The following is a 16,321-nucleotide window of genomic DNA, read 5'->3' on the forward strand; positions in this document are numbered from 1 at the left end:
TGTTTGAATTACATTTTTTAAAATGAATCTTAGTAATGATGTTTTTGTCTATACTCTGGATCTCAAGATCTAAAAATGCTATTTCTATCTTGTTAATATTAGGAGTACATTTTAAAGATAACTAATTTGAATTTATGAATGAGATAAATTCCCCAATTTTCTCTATGGGGGGTAGTTATCAACGTGTCTATTTTACCTGTCTTCACCGGCCCAATACGCCCGCCTAAGCTCGCCTCACATCGCCGCCGCGGACCTGCAAAAATTCGCCTAAGTTATCAAAAAAGCTGTCAAAAAGCCGTGCACCAAGTACGGGGCGATGAGCAGCGGACTGTGATAGTTATCACTCTCCGATCTCGCTGCTGTTCGGCTTTTTTACAGCTTTCTTGCTAGCCTGTCACTAAGCACCCACACTAAACTACACTGTTCTACCCCCTATACCGGCGCCCCCGGAGCTTCCCGCATTTAAATAAAGTTACTAACCCCTAAACCGCCACTCCTAGACCCCGCTGCAACTCTTATAAATGTATTAACCCCTAAACCGCCGCTCCTAGACCCAGCCGCAACTCATATAAATGTATTAACCCCTACACCGCCGCTCCCAGACACCGCTGCCACCTACATTATACCTAGTAACCCCTATCCTGCCCCCCCTATACCGTCGCCCTCTATAATACAGTTATTAACCCCTATCCTGCTGATCCCGCACCTCGAAGCAACTAAATAAATAGTTTAACCCCTAAACCGCCGCTCCCTGACCCCGCCGCAACCTATATTAAATTGATTAACCCCTATCCTGCCCCCCCTACACCGTCACCACCTATAATAAATTTATTAACCCCTATCCTGCCCCCCACTACACCGCTGCCAATGTAATAAAATTATTAACCCCTAAACCTAAGTCTAACACTAACCCTAACACCCCCCTAACTTAAATATTAATTAAATAAATCTAAATAATATTTCTATTATGAACTAAATTAATCCTATTTAAAACTAAATACTTACCTTTAAAATAAACCCTAATATAGCTACAATATAAATAATAATTATATTGTAGCTATCTTAGGATTTATTTTTATTTTACAGGTAACTTTCAATTTATTTTAACTAGGTACAATAGCTATTAAATAGTTATTAACTATTTAATAGCTTACCTAGCTAAAATAAAGAGAAATTAACCTGTAAAATAAAAACTAACCTAAGTTACAATTACACCTAACACTACACTATACTTAAATAAATTATTCCTATTTAAAACTAAATACTTACCTGTAAAATAAACCCTAAGATAGCTACAATGTAATTAATAATTACATTGTAGCTATCTTAGGATTTATATTTATTTTAAAGGTAACTGTATTTATTGTATTTATTTTAGCTAGTTAGAATAGTTATTAAATAGTTATTAACTATTTAATAACTACCTAGCTAAAAGAAATACAAAATAACCTGTAAAATAAATCCTAACCTAAGTTACAATTAAACCTAACACTACACTATCATTAAATTAATTAAATAAATTAACTACAAATAACTACAATTAAATACAATTATATAAACTAACTAAAGTACAAAAAATAAAAAGCTAAGTTACAAAAAATAAAAAAAATAAGTTACAAACATTTTAAAAATATTACAACAATTTTAAGCTACTTACACCTAATCTAAGCCCCCTAATAAAATAACAAACCCCCCCCAAAATAAATAAAATGCCCTTCCCTATTCTAAATTAAAAAAGTTCAAAGCTCTTTTACCTTACCAGCCCTTAAAAGGGCCTTTTGTGGGACATGCCCCAAAGAATTCAGCTCTTTTGTCTGTAAAAGAAAAATACAACCCCCCCCAACATTAAAACCCACCACCCACATACCCCTAATCTAACCCAAACCCCCCTTAAAATAACCTAACACTAATCCCCTGAACATCATCCTACCTTGAGTCGTCTTCACTCAGCCAAGCAGCAATGGAACCGAAGAGGAGACCCGGAGCGGCAGAAGTTATCCTCCAAGCAGCACTGAAGAAATCTTCCATCCGATGAAGTGATCCTCCAGTCGGCGCTGAAGAAGTCTTCCATCCGGGCGATGTCATCTTCCAAGAGGCGCTGAAGAAGTCTTCTATCCGGACGATGTCATCTTCCAAGCGGGGTCTTAAATCTTCAATCTTCATCCCGCCGACGCAGAACATCCTTCTTTACCGATGGACTACCGACGAATGAAGGCTCCTTTAAGGGACATCATCCAAGAATCCTATCAGCCAATCGGAATTAAGGTAGGAAAAATCTGATTGGCTGATTGAATCAGCCAATCAGATTCAAGTTCAATCCGATTGGCTGATCCAATCAGCCAATCAGATTGAGCTCGCATTCTATTGGCTGTCCCTTAAATGAGCCTTCATTCGTCGGTAGTCCGTCGGTAAAGAAGGATGTTCCGCGTCGGCGGGATGAAGATTGAAGACCCCGCTTGGAAGATGACATCGCCCGGATAGAAGACTTCTTCAGCGCCTCTTGGAAGATGACATCGCCCGGATGGAAGACTTCTTCAGCGCCGACTGGAGGATCACTTCATCGGATGGAAGATTTCTTCAGCGCCCCTTGGAGGATAACTTCTGACGCTCCGGGTCTCCTCTTCGGTTCCATTGCTGCTCGGCTGAGTGAAGACGACTCAAGGTAGGATCATCTTCAGGGGATTAGTGTTAGGTTATTTTAAGGGGGGTTTGGGTTAGATTAGGGGTATGTGGGTGGTGGGTTTTAATGTTGGGGGGGGTTGTATTTTTCTTTTACAGACAAAAGAGCTGAATTCTTTGGGGCATGCCCCACAAAAGGCCCTTTTAAGGGCTGGTAAGGTAAAAGAGCTTTGAACTTTTTTAATTTAGAATAGGGTAGGGCATTTTTTTATTTTGGGGGGGTTGTTATTTTATTAGGGGGCTTAGATTAGGTGTAAGTAGCTTAAAATTGTTGTAATATTTTTAAAATGTTTGTAACTTATTTTTTTTATTTTTTGTAGTTTAGCTTTTTTTATTTTTTGTACTTTAGTTAGTTTATGTAATTGTATTTAATTGTAGTTATTTGTAGTTAATTTATTTAATTAATTTAATGATAGTGTAGTGTTAGGTTTAATTGTAACTTAGGTTAGGATTTATTTTACAGGTTATTTTGTATTTCTTTTAGCTAGGTAGTTATTAAATAGTTAATAACTATTTAATAACTATTCTAACTAGCTAAAATAAATACAAAGTTATCTGTAAAATAAATATAATTCCTAAAATAGCTACAATGTAATTATTAATTACATTGTAGCTATCTTAGGGTTTATTTTACAGGTAAGTATTTAGTTTTAAATAGGAATAATTTATTAAAGTATAGTGTAGTGTTAGGTGTAATTGTAACTTAGGTTAGTTTTTATTTTACAGGTAAATTTCTCTTTATTTTAGCTAGGTAAGCTATTAAATAGTTAATAACTATTTAATAGCTTTTGTACCAAGTTAAAATAAATTTAAAGTTACCTGTAAAATAAAAATAAATCCTAAGATAGCTACAATATAATTATTATTTATATTGTAGCTATATTAGGGTTTATTTTAAAGGTAAGTATTTAGTTTTAAATAGGATTAATTTAGTTCATAATAGAAATATTATTTAGATTTATTTAATTAATATTTAAGTTAGGGGTGTGTTAGGGTTAGTGTTAGACTTAGGTTTAGGGGTTAATAAATTTTTTACAGTGGCGGCGGTGTAGTGGGGGGCAGGATAGGGGTTAATAAATGTATTATAGGTGGCGACGGTGTAGGGGGGGCAGATTAGGGGTTAATAAATTTAATATAGGTTGCGTCAGGGTCCGGGAGCGGCGGTTTAGGGGTTAAACTATTTATTTAGTTGCTGCGAGGTGCGGGATCGGCAGAATAGGGGTTAATAACTTTATTATAGAGGGCTTCGGTATAGGGGGGGCAGGATAGGGGTTACTAGGTATAATGTAGGTGGCGGTGGGCTCCAGGAGTGGCAGTTTAGGGGTTAATACATTTATTATAGTTGCGGCGGGGTCAGGGAGCGGCGGTTTAGGGGTTAATATGTATAGAGTAGCTTGCGGTGGGCTCTGGGAGCGGCGGTTTAGGGGTTAATACAAATATTAAAGTTGCGGTGGGCTCCGGGAGTGGCGGTTTAGGGGTTAATATGTATAGAGTAGCTTGCGGTGGGCTCCGGGAGCGGCGGTTTAGGGGGTAATAACTTTATTTAGTTGCGGCGTTGTAGGGGAGGAAGCTTAGGGGTTTTTAGACTCGGGGTACATGTTAGGGTGTTAGGTGCAGACATCTCCCATAGGAATCAATGGGATGTCGGGCAGCAGCGAACTTGTACTTTCGCTATGGTCAGACTCCCATTGATTCCTATGGGATCCGCCGCCTCCAGGGTGGCGGTTTGAAAACCAGGTACGCTGGGCCGGAAAAGTGCTGAGTGTACCTGCTAGTTTTTTGATAACTAGCAAAAGTAGTCAGATTGTGCCGAACTTGTGTGCGGAACATCTGGAGTGACGTAAGAATCGATCTGTGTCGGACTGAGTCCGGCGGATCGAAGTTTACGTCACAAAATTCTACTTTTGCCGGTCTCTAGCCTTTGATAACTAAGGCGAATCAGCCTCGCTACAAATACGCTGCGGAATTCCAGCGTATTTGAGGTTGACGGCTTGATAACTAGGCCCCTATGTCTCCATCCCAGATACAAATCACATTGTTGATAAAGCGATGCCAGAGCACCAATTTTGCACCAAATGACTTCCCTTTTCTGCAAAGATTGTAATATCTGCATTTCACTTTTATTTAAATTGTGTTTGGTTTTGTTTGGATTATTATGGTTGCCAATATTCTCTTCAAAGTCAGTTTTCAGAACACTTCTATATTAGTGTTCTCCTCATTTATACCTTTTGAGTTAGAAGGGTAAAAAGTGGAAGACTTCTTAAAGGTGAATGTTTTTTGGGGGGAGGGCACCTGGAGTTCTTTGTGATCTTTCTTTTGTTGTGATTCTCTTCTCGTGTCTCTCTCTTTGTGAGATGATTGATGATGCTGTCTGAAAGGTGAAAGGTGTTTTTCTATTTGTGTTTTCTTTTTTGTGTTGAAGTGTGATCCCTCTAAGTTTTTTGAACTATGACTAATGTAATGTGACTCATTATGTCTTCTAGATTCATCCTTTATCCTATACAAAACAGTATAGAGATAGGTTACAGCTCTGATGTGAGCCAGGCTAAGGTTGTTTGTTATAAATCTAAGTTCTAATTTGTGACTATTAAAAACACACTTTGAATGTTTAAATTTTTTATTGAGAACATTTTATTTGATGCATAGAATGTAAGCCCCTTTTGTTATGATGTGTCAAAAGGCAAAGTGATTCAGATTTATTGGCATATTTTTGCACACTAGTTTTTAAATGACATATTTGATTGCATGATTTGTTTGTACCTGACACCTCCTAACAAAACAGGATAGAGATAGGTTACAGCTCTGATGTGAGCCAGACTCAGCACACCTGTAAATGGGTGTGGCCTGAGAAAGGCAAGCAGAGCTGATGGCTATAAATATTGTGTACAGCATTTTTCTAGGCTACTCCAACTTGCTTTGACATAAATTGATTTTATACTCTTGAGAAAGGCTTGTTTTACCGAAATGCGTTGAGATAGTTTTTAATAAAATCTGAAGCTGCATCTGAAGATATCCTTGCAATGGTTTTAATAAAAGGCTGATTTAAAACTGAAATCCTGTAAGTATGACCTGTATAGTAAATCATGTCCACCCGGGGTATGATAAATCTACTCCATAGTCCTAAGTAACTCTTAAGTGACCGCAGATTTAATTTCCCGACTATGGACCAGATTACAACTGGAGCGCAAATGTTTGCACGGCAGCGATATTGGGTTTTCATGATCGTTTGCATGCAGGTTAAATTACACTGGTATTACAAGTTGAAAGTAAACGCGATCACGTTACCGCAATCGCAAATTATACTAGAATGATTTCCGTGATCTCAGAGCTGTGCTTAACTGTTTCACAAAATTAAAAAGTTGCACAAAACACATAAAAAATACATTACAAAAAACAGTTACACTCATACTAACACTTTCTAATAAAAAATATTTTAAAAAAATATTGCGCAGAAAAGTAATAAGAGCTTAAAGATATGAGATCACAGGTGCTAGAAAAAAAAGGCAAAGGACTTTAACATTGAGATACATACATCTCTAAAGATGTGTATATATATGTGTGCATATATATATATATATATATATACACAGTAGATAGATAGATAGATAGATAGATAGATAGATAGATAGATATATTTGTGTGTGTATATGTATACATATGTATTTATATATTTATATGTGTATATATGTATTTACAATCATATATACACATATGAACATATAAATGCATATGCACATATATATAGACATATATAGACATTTATATAAGTGCATTGGAGCCCATTGCAATTAAGTAGATGAAAACATGAAAAACAATATTTCTGAAATATTTATTTTTAATAAAGTGTTATACTGTGTATTTACTGTAAATATTTCACATTCCAATGTTCTGCACATAGCGAGAATATGTTCTATGTATTTGTAAATAGAAATTTCTACATATATTTGTCTATATCTATAACTAAATATAATCATGTATATATAAACTGTATACATATATATATATAAATATATATATATATAAATATATATATATATATATATATATATATATATATAGGTATAAATATATATTGTACTAAATTACCATCATATATATGTAGAAATATGTATTTATGAATAAATAGAACATATTCTGCTATGTGCAGAACATTGGAATTTAAAATATTAATATTTTCATGTCGGCTTAGCGCACATGAAAATATGAGATTGGATTAGCGCTCAATTAGGGTGTTTTTTCCCACTATTTTTACTCCCATGACTACTATGGGGAATAAGTTATCTTTTGCGTGACAGTCTAATTTTGCTAGCAGTAAGCTGTTTGCGTACATAAAGTTAGTGCAAGAGTGATAACTTACTTTCATCTCATAATACCAGTGAAACATGATGCATGCTAAAAATTTACTTCTAGTGAAATTAGAGCTATAGCGGAAGCGCAAAATACTACTCCACTTGTAATCTGGCCCTCTTATATGAGCACATATTCCTGTTTAATATTTCTTGTTTAACCACAGATAACAAGTTTTAAGTAGCTCATATTTGACCACAGAGTCCTGTTTCTTTAGAAACTCCTATTTGAGCCCAGATTCCTAAGTATCTCCTACATGATCACAGATTCGATCACAGATTCGACCACAGTTTCTAAGTAACTTTTACTAGACAACAGATTTGTGTTCTTCAGTAACTACTGCTTGAACTCAGATTCCAGTTTCTAATTAACTCCTACTTGAGCATAGATTGATATTCTTGAGTTACCCCTGCTTGTGCACAGATTCCAATTTCTATGTAACTGAACTGCTACTTGAGCAGACCCCCATTCTTTAGTAAAACCTGCTTGAGTGCAGATTCCAGTTTCTGAATAAACCTTACTTGAGCATAGACTCCTGTTCTTCAGTAACTCTTGTTTGAGCACAGAATCCAATTATAAAGTGACACCTGCTTGATACAGATTCCAGTTCCTAAGTAAATTCTACTTGTGCAGGTTAATTTTCTTGAGTAATTCCTACTTGAGCACAGATTCCAGTTCCTAACTAACTATTACTTGACCACAAATTCCTGTTCTTCAGTAACTCCTGTTTGAGTATAGATTCAATTTTCCTATTGAGCAAAGACTTCTTTTCTTCGGTCATTTCTGCTTGAGCACAGATTCCATTTTCCAAGCAACTCCTATTTAAACATGGAATCTAGTTCCTAAGTAACTCCTTTTTGAGCAGATTCCTGTTCTTCAGTAATTCCTTGCTTGAGCACAAATTTCAGTACATAAGTAACTCCTACTTGGCCACAGATTCCTTTTCTCCAGCTACTCCTGCTTGAGTAACAATTCCAGTTCCTAAGTAACTAATACTTAAGCACAGACCCCTGTTCTACAGTAACTCCTGCTTGAACACAGATTCTATTTACTAAGTAACTCCTGTTTGAACACAGACTTCTGTTCTTGAGTGACTCCTAATTGAGCAAAGATTCCAGTTCCTAAGTAACTCCTGCTTGGGTGCAGATTCCAATTCCAAAGTAAATTCTACTTAACCACAGATAACATTTCCTGAGTAAATCCTTCTTGAGCACAAATTCTTGTTCCTGAATACTTTAATCTACTAATTAAATCCTGAATTATAAATAAATATCAACTCCAAGTATATTTGGCACGCAGCCACCCACTTTCACAACTGCTATCACAACTCAGATCCATCCATAGTAGGTATAACAATGTTTCTGTAAAATATAACCATAACTGTAGCACACAGAATATGTATCATTAAAGGGACATGAAACCCCAAATTTTTATTTTATGATTCAGATACAGCATGTGATTTTAAACTACTTACCAATTCACTTCTATTATCTAATTTGCTTTATTCTCTTGTTATCCATTGTTGAAGAAGCAGCAACTCATTATTGTGAGTTTGCTGGGAGACAATAACATGAGGCATATATGTGTAACTACTAATCAAAAGTTCCTGATTCTACCATTTCATTTTTAACAAATTATATCAAGAGAGAGCAAAACAAATTATATTATTGAAGTTAATTGGAAATTTTTTTAAAATCCCATGAATCATAAAAGAAAATGTTTGGGTTTCATGTCCCTTTAAGATCCATTTACTAATAGCACCACAAGCACAGACATGTGTTGACATGACCTAGGAAGTAAATGTATCCATACTTACCCAATACTGAAAGAGTAAAACTCAAGATTTTCCTAAAATGTGTTCTACAGACTGCCAAATTATACTAAATTGTAACCAGATACCCATTACTATTTATATTGTAGGTTCACCAGGAAAAACAACAGAACAAGAAAAACAGGCTGTTTTTTCTGCAAAACTCACATGAAATCTGCATTTAATTAACCATGCAAAACATTATCAAGAAACAGTCTGGCAACATATTTGGGATATGTAGAGCTAAAACATTAATTTGCTTGACTCGTGCTGAAGAAATACAGTAAATGTTCTGCCTTCTACCACTTCATCTCTGATAGAAAAGTAAAGATTACATGTGTATCTAGTACAATTATAGTCAATAATCTGTCAAGGGAGATCTACACAATGTCACTAAAGCAGAATTAATATACTCAGCTCTGCATAATCATAAAAGTTCTTCAAAAAGTGAGAACATTTTTAATGTAAATTATTTTAGTGACATTAGATAATGGAAATGTTTGCATAAAGCAATCCCACTACCCAGACATTTAAAAACAGTAAGACATTGGCTATATGGTAAGTTTAGTTCCTAATAGCTAGACAGTCTCTATCAATAGTTGCACTTGTGTGGTAATAATCCAGATGCTCCAAAAAATAGAGATGCCAGGTGTTAATAGTAACAGCTATTAATTTCTGTGAAAGTTGCTTATGACATTTTTACAGTACTACCCAATCATATAGTTATCAAACCAAGGCAGCTCTAAGACTAATGACAATAACAAGCAAAAAAGTTGGCTGAACATTTTTTAGCAGCATCTGATATTTAGAGAAAATGATTTTTCCATAATTATTAATCAATTAATCAGCCTTTAAAAATAGTAAATAATTTACTGCATTACCACTGGTACTTACATAGAAATCAAAGTATTCCATATATTAGCAAACTCCTCTAATACCACTACAGACCCTTAATAATAAACATAAATACAACCCATAGTTGTGAAAATGCATCTTCAGTAAAACGTAAGTTCTCATAAGCCTTTTTCGATGTATACCAAATGACAATTTTGAAATATAGTTAGCGGTTAAAATGTTGGGCGATAATACAAGTGGTGTGCTAACTTGTGCACTAACCGCACTCAAAGTGAAACTTTAAAGTGGCCAGGTTAGCACGGGTATATTAAGTTGAAAGTAAAAAGTCAGTGCGGGAGTGAAAAACCAAAGCAAGTAAGGCCGATGCACGCTAACTTCAGGACTTCAGATATCACAACTGTATTTACTTCTTATCACATAGACTTCAATGGGATGTGCTGCACTGTTAAAAAAAAAACTTAACACATTGAGGCCTATTTATCATAGGTCTTGCGGACCTGATCCAACAGTGCGGATCAGGTCCACAAGACCTCGCTGAATGCGGAGAGCAATACGCTCTCCGTATTCAGCATTGCACCAGCCGCCCCCCTGCAGACTCGCGGCCAATGGGCCGCCAGCAGGGAGGTGTTAATCAAACCGATCGTACTTGATCGGGTTGAATTGTGGCAATTCCTGTCCGCCTGTTCAGAGCAGGTGGGACAGGGTTATGGAGCAGCAGTCATTAGACCGCTGGTTCATAACTGCTGTTTCTGGCGAGTCTGAAGCTACAAGCTACATCTAGCTACACAAGCTACATCTAGAGCTTGATAAATGGGCCCCATTGCTTGCATGCTAACCCGACACCGCATTAGACAAACAGCGCTAATGCAGAAGGTAGTGATGAATACTTTACATTGCAAAGTTCTTCACTTAGAAATTTTATTTATTTATATTTTTAAATATATATTTCTATATATCCCTAATTATGTGTTTGTAAAACATATATCTATACCTATAAATCTATAGGAATATATACAAGTAAATAAATATATATATATATATATATATATATATATATATATATATATATATATATAAAGAAATATCAATTTAAACATAAAAATAACATTGAAATGTAAAAACTTTATATTCAAAACAAAATAAAACATCAATAGATATTAAAATTGAATAAAAATTATACTTCATGTTTCAAGATATTTAGCTAGAAAGAGCTCAAAATTTTAAATTTATAAATATATATATATATATATATATATATATATATACACACACACACACATATAGATGTGTTTTATGCATATATATGTATGCATACACATTTACACATATACACATAAAGACACATGTATATACGTATACATATATATTATTATTTGTTAACCCTTATGTAAATGTATTAATATTTATATGAATTGTTTTTATCAGAATGTGTATATATGAGTGTAATAGTGTATTTTGATATGTTTATAATGTATTTGGTGATTTTTTTTTTTAACCCATACACTTTACACTAAGAGTTAGGTCAGGCTTGTTTATAACTGTTGGTGGTGTTGAAGGTGTGCATAAGGCAACAAAAGCACCCTAAACTTTAGGCTGAGAGAGAGAGTAAAACGTGCCCCTTCTTCTGCTGTTCTTTCCTCCCTAGTCAGACCCATGGCACCGCCTCTGCTAGCACTGACTCCTCCTGTGTAACACCAGTGACACCATCCACTGACCTCCCTGATTCAGTCCCTAGCCTCCTTGCTTGATGCATGCATGTTGCTTTGGTAAGTAAGTGTTTGCTTTTTCAAACTTTTACTTCTAGAATCACCCCAATTTACAACACATTGTTGTTGTATTATACTTTTTTTATATTCTGCAGTATCTGTAGTGATATTACATTTGTATCAATAACATTTTACTCATAATAATTTTATTTTATTTATTAATCATATTTATTTTGTAATAGTTATTAATCATTCTGAGGTGAAAAACAGTATAACCCTTAAGGAAAAGCTATTTTCATAAGCTGTCTAAAAAGCTATTTCATGCTAAAATGTTTTTATTATGAAAACGTACATCCATTCCAATCAGCAAAGAGGAAATTCATCTATTTTATCTTTATGTCAAGAAAAAATATACATAAAAAGCAAAGATTATTAGATATCAAGTGCAAAGAATGCATTGAACAGAATTACCTTTAGAGAAATGTGAAAACAAATTAGATTCACATGACCTATCCTCCCTCCTTTTGAACTTCAAATCTCATTTGATCAATAACAATACTTTATTTCTAGGTATGGTAGATTATCTGAAAATTGACATTCGAATAGTACAGCTATTGTTTCCTTTGATAATATTTTTTATACCATAACATGCTAATAGTGAATGCATTTTAATTTAACTGATTTAAATGTGTCATTGTTCAAATGTTGAATTATTTTAATAGATTTAAGATGTGAGATGAATTTTCAGATGCAAAATGTAAGGGTTTAATAACTTTTCATTCAACAGGAGGCAAAGCAGATTTTCCTAATTTTGCTATGTATCTATAAATACTATATATATATATATATATATATATATATATATATATATATATATATATATACTAGCCCTAAAGCCCGTTCACACGGGCCATTATTTGCAGTACAGCGGTCCCACCCCTTGCTCTCTCTTTTGTGCTCTCTCCCCCTCTCTTTTGCGCTCTCTCCCCCTCTCTTTTGCGCTCTCTCTCGCTCCACCTCTCTTTTGCTCTCTTTTCCCCCCTCTCTTTTGCTCTCTCTCTCTCTCTCTCTCTCTCCCTCCTCTCTTTTGTTCTCTCTCCCCCTCTCTTTTGCTCTCTCTCCCCCTCTCTTTTGCGCTCTCTCTCCCCCTCTCTTTGTCGATCTCTTCCCCTCTCTTTTGCGCTCTCTCTCACTCCACCTCTCTTTTGCTCTCTCTCTCCCCCCTCTCTTTTGCTCCCTCTCTCCCCTTCTCTTTTGCTCTCTCTCCCACTCTCTTTTGCACTCTCTCTCCCCCCTCTCCTTTACGCTCTCTCTCCCCCCTCTCTTTTGTGTTCTCTCTCTTTTTTGTGCTCTCTCTCTCCCCCCTCTTTTGCACGCTCTCTCTCCCCCTCTCTTTTGCGCTCTCTCTCTTCCCCTCTCTTTTGCGCTCTCTTTCTCCCCCTTTCTTTTGCGCTCTCTCTCTCCCCTTTCTTTTGTGCTCTCTCTCTCCCCCCTCTCTTTTGTGCTCTCTCTCTCCCCCTTCTCTTTTGCTCTATCTCTCCCTGGTTTTTTTTGCTCTCTCTCTCTCTCCGTCCCTCTCTTTTGCTCTTTCTCTCCATCCCTCTCTTATGCTCTCTCTCTCCCCCCTCTCTTTTGCTCTCTCCCCCCCTCTCTTTTGCTCTCTTTCTCCCCCCTCTCTTTTGCTCTCTCTCTCCCCCCTCTCTCCCCCCCTCTCTTTTGCTCTCTCTCTCCCCCCTCTCTCACCCTCTCTTTTACTCTGTCTCCCCTCACTTTTGCTCTCTCTCTCCCCCTCTCTATTGCTCTCTCTCCCCTCTCTTTTGCTCTCTCTTCCCTCTCTTTCTTTCTCTCTCTCCCCCCTCTCTATTGCTCTCTCTCCCCCCTCTCTTTTTCTTTCTCTCCCCCTCTCTATTGCTCTCTCTCCCCCTCTCTATTGCTCTCTCTCCCCTCTCTTTTGCTCTCTCTCCCCTCTCTTTTTTTCTCTCTCTCCCCCTCTCTATTGCTCTCTCACCCCCTCTCTTTTTCTCTCTCTCCCAATCTCTATTGCTCTCTCTCCCCCTCTATTGCTCTCTCTCCCACTCTCTTTTGCTCTCTCTCCCCCCTCTCTTTTGCTCTCTCTCCCCCCTGTCTTTTGCTCTCTCTTCCCTCTATTCTGCTCTTTCCCCTCCCTTTTGCTCTTTCCCATCTATTCTGCACTTTCCCTTCTCTTCTGCTCTTCCCCCTCTCTTTAACGCTTTCCTATCTCTTTTTGTCTCTCCCTCTCTCTTTCTATTTCTCTCCCCTCACTGTCGCGCCGACCATGCCCGACCACGCCCCCGACATGACCAACCACGTCCACGCTCCCTCCGGTCGCGCCCACCTTCGCTGCAAACAGCATGGATTGTCAGGTGAGGCCAGGTGTGTTTGTCCTCGTGCTGTCTCTACTGCGCATGACAGCTTCGGATAAACACACTTGGCCTTTTATATAATAGGAGATATATATATATATATATATATATATATATATATATATATATATATATAAATACACACTGTACTGTGCAACTCTTAGGCCACCACCAGCTTTGTTGTTTTAGCAAAGTTTTAATGACTATCCATATTTATTTTTTGTTTTGTCCTCCAACAGGGCCTGTGGAGGATCATGTCAAAATTTGGCTGTCCAAACAGATTCTTATTAATGGTAAGTAAATTTGTTCAGCATGATATTCTCTGCCACTCTGACTGATGCTTTTCAACATTGCATTGAAAGAGTAGACCTGAATTACAGAACTGACAGAAAACTATTTGTGCAATCACTGAGGTGAAGAAAACTGTGCTTCAAGATTTGTTCTTTGCTGATGACTATGCTCTGAATGCCAGTACAGAGCCAGAAATGCAAGCAACCATGAACAAGTTTTTATCTCCATGCAACAACTTTGGCCTCACCGTTAACATCAAGAAGACTGAGGTCATGTACCAGTCAGCTCCCCACACTCTGTACTCAGAACAATTTATTACTATAAATGGACAGAAGCTTCATCAGTGGACCTCTTTACTTATCTGGGCAGTACTCTTTCCTTAACAGTGTCAATTGATGCTGAAGTAGAGTGAGTAGAATGGCTAAAGCCAGAATATATATGTTTTCGGGACTAACTCTTCTTCTGACCGTGCTTTGGTGAGAGTGCTACTCCTTCGTGTACAGCTCTCACACAAAGGCAGAGGGTGGGCTTGCACAAGCGATTGCCTGTGCAAACATAGATGCAGGGAATTTAATTTTGCAATATGCTTCCATTAGCAAAAATGTTTCAAATAAAAGTTACTACTGTCAGTGGTATATGCACGTATAGTGTTAGGGTCTGTACACCAGTATTCAAACACAACACCTTCTCACCGAGGGCCTTATATTCAAAACCTCGCCGGCATGGAGAGAAATCAAGCAAAATCATTGGGATCTTTTTTAGACTTTGTATTGTAATGTAGGAGTAATTGTATTGTAATGTATTGTAATGTAGGAGAACACTACATAACAACATAAACATGTCTCAAGTTAAAATTTGTGTTAAGGGTCTCGCCCAACTGACGAGACTTCTTAGAATATCTCGCCAAAGTGAAGAGGTTTTGAATATCAGGCACAGAGTCAGCAGTGGGTTTGTATGGCACAAATTAAGTAATCACAGGAAAAATTACACGCTACCTCCAGCTCTCTGAGCTTGAATACTGGTGCACGGGGCCTCACACCATATATGTGTATGCTGCTGCAAAACAATAATACATTTTACTAGAAGCATTTTTGCTAATGGAAGTATATTGGAAAAATGCTTCTATTTAATATTGAAATGCATCACAAAAATCAAATACTGTACCCTGGGTTTTCAAAATGCTGCCAATTTCCTAAACTATCTATTTGAAGCATTTTGAAAACCTATAGGTTACAGAATTTCATTTTCTGTCTCTTTCGGAGTATGCAGCAAGCACATATTTTTTTTGCATAAATGTAACACGAGTTTAAATGTCCTTTTTACCAACACTGGTTTACGACACAAAAAACCCCCCACAGAACCCCCCCCAAAAAATATATAGAGACGTTAATGTAAAAAAAAAAAAAACCTCAAATCTATTTCTATGTTTCCCACCATGAAAATACTTAACTATAACTCACATCTTCATGCACAAAGAGATTGTGATTGAAGACTACATTTTCATGTATTGTACACGTGTATTAGGGAAGGACAGGCTGTGTGCAGCTGTTTTCAATATGCTGAACATGTGTGGCCTCCCCTATTATCATAAAATATTTCTGCTAGGCGAGTTCAGTCTGTAGAAATATAACATAATTTAAGGTCTCATTTTCTTTACTTGTATAACAACTGTTTAAAGACTTCTGCATGAAATACCTTTTTTACTCATCCTTAACTAGATAAATTGGTTTATCCTTAACCTCGGACAGAAACTGTAAATATCCCTAGCACAAGGAACAGCTGCATTTGGTTGAGGTATAGTGAAACAGCTGTATATTCGATTTCTACATAGAAGTAAAAGGCTCTGAGGTTAGAAGTTATTGTGAAATGAGAGAAAGAAGAGAGAGAAAAAAAGAATTCTGGAGATGTCGGCTCGTTTTGTTGTTTACCGTATGGTAGAAGCCAGGGATGATACATTATTCTTTTTTTTATCCTATAGAATGCTGAAAGGCTGTTAAAGCAACATAAATGCATTTTTTTTGCATACACACCAACAATTAAAGGGGCATAAAACCCAATCATTTTCTGTCATGATTCAGATAGAGCAGGGTTCTTTAAACTTTTTTTTCCCTAAGACTCAGTGCCATGATACCACATTCCTTTTATGCTTGGTCTGAAAATCTCTAAAGTAATGTACAACAAGATAGCTTCAATTTTTGGCAAAGTGACTAAAATGTGTGCATACTTTATTCCTGATTGTAGTCAAACTT

The sequence above is a fragment of the Bombina bombina genome, chromosome 5 (assembly GCF_027579735.1).
Source record: "Bombina bombina isolate aBomBom1 chromosome 5, aBomBom1.pri, whole genome shotgun sequence".
In the NCBI taxonomy this organism is placed as follows: domain Eukaryota; kingdom Metazoa; phylum Chordata; class Amphibia; order Anura; family Bombinatoridae; genus Bombina; species Bombina bombina.